The following is a 1,761-nucleotide window of genomic DNA, read 5'->3' on the forward strand; positions in this document are numbered from 1 at the left end:
CAGCTACTCAGGAGGCTGAGGCAGGAGAATGGCGTGAACCCGGGAGGCGGAGCTTGCAGTGAGCTGAGATCCGGCCACTGCACTCCAGCCTGGGCGGCAGAGCGAAACTCCGTCTCAAAAAAAAAAAAAAAAAAAAAAATTAAGACACATAGATCAATAGAGCAGAATAGAGAACTCAAGAATAAAGCTACATATTTATAGCCAACTGATTTTTGACAAACTTAACAAAAATATACACTGCGGAAATGATACCTTTCTCAATAAGTGAAAACTGAAATCCAGATAATTGGATTGTCATATGCAGAAGAATGAAACTGGACTCCTATCTCCCACTATATATTATTACAAAAATCAACTCAAGACCAATTAAAGACTTAAATGTAGGACATCAAACTATAAAAATAATGTAAGAAAATCTAGGGAAAACTGTTGTGGACATTGGTTTAGGCAAAGAATTTATGACTAAGACTGAAAAAGCACAAGTAACAAAACAAAAATAGACAAATGGGACTTAATTAAACTAAACTTGTGCACTGCAAAAGAAACAACCAACAGAGTGAATAGGCAATCTGCAGAATAGGAGAAAATATTTGCAAACTATAAATTCAGCAGGGGACTGAGGTCTAGAATTTACAAGGAACTCAAACAACTAAACAACAAAAAATCAAATGTCCTATTAAAAAGGAGGTGAAGGACACGAATACACATTTTTCAAAAGAAGGCATGCAATGGCCAACAAGCATATCAAAAAATGCTCAACATCACTAATCATCAGAGAAATGCAAATTAAAACAACAATGAGATGTCATCTTATCCGTGTCAGAATGGCTATTTTTAAAAAGACAAAAAATAAGAGATGCTGGTGAGGATGCAGAGAAATAGGAACACTTCTACACTGTGGGTGGAAATGCAAATTGCACAACCATTATATGTTGGTGGGAGTGTAAATTAGTTTAGCCATCGTGAAAGACAGTGTGGCTATTCCTCCAAGCCCGAAAGATAGAAATACTATTCAACCCAGCAATCCCATTACTGGGTATATACCCAAAGGAATATAAACTATTCTATCATACAGACACATGCACACGTGTGTTCATTGCAGCACTATTCACAATAGCAAAGATGTGGAATCAACCTAAATGCCCATCAATGATAGACTCCATAAAGAAAATGTGGTTCATATACACCATGAAATATGATAAGCCATAAAAAAGAATTAGATTATGTCATTTGTGGGAACATAGATGGAAATGGAGGTCATTATCCTTAGCAAACTAATGCAGTAACAGAAAACCAAATACCACATATTCTTACTTATAAGTGGGAGCTAAATGATGAAATGCATGGAAACATAGAGAAGCAACACACATGAGGCCTATCAGAGGGTGGAGGGTGGGAAGAGGGAGAAGATCAGAAAAAATAACTAATTGGTACTACGCTTAATACCTGGGTGATGGAATAATCTGCACAAGAAATCCCCATGACACAAGTTTACCTATGTCACAAACCTGCACATGAACTTAAAATAAAAGTCATAAAAACAGTATAGAGATTTCTCAAGAACTAAAACTACCATTTGATCTGACATTCCCACTACTGAGTATCTACCCAAAGGAAAAGGAAAAAGCAATATTATACCAGCATGTGTGTTTACCAGAGCGCTATTCACAATAGCAAAGATATGGAATTAACCTAAGTGTGCAACAACAGATGATTGGATAAAGAAAATTTTCTGTCTCCTCTCTTCTCTCCCCTCCCCTC

The sequence above is a fragment of the Mandrillus leucophaeus genome, unplaced genomic scaffold, assembly GCF_000951045.1.
Source record: "Mandrillus leucophaeus isolate KB7577 unplaced genomic scaffold, Mleu.le_1.0 Scaffold44, whole genome shotgun sequence".
In the NCBI taxonomy this organism is placed as follows: Eukaryota; Metazoa; Chordata; class Mammalia; order Primates; family Cercopithecidae; genus Mandrillus; species Mandrillus leucophaeus.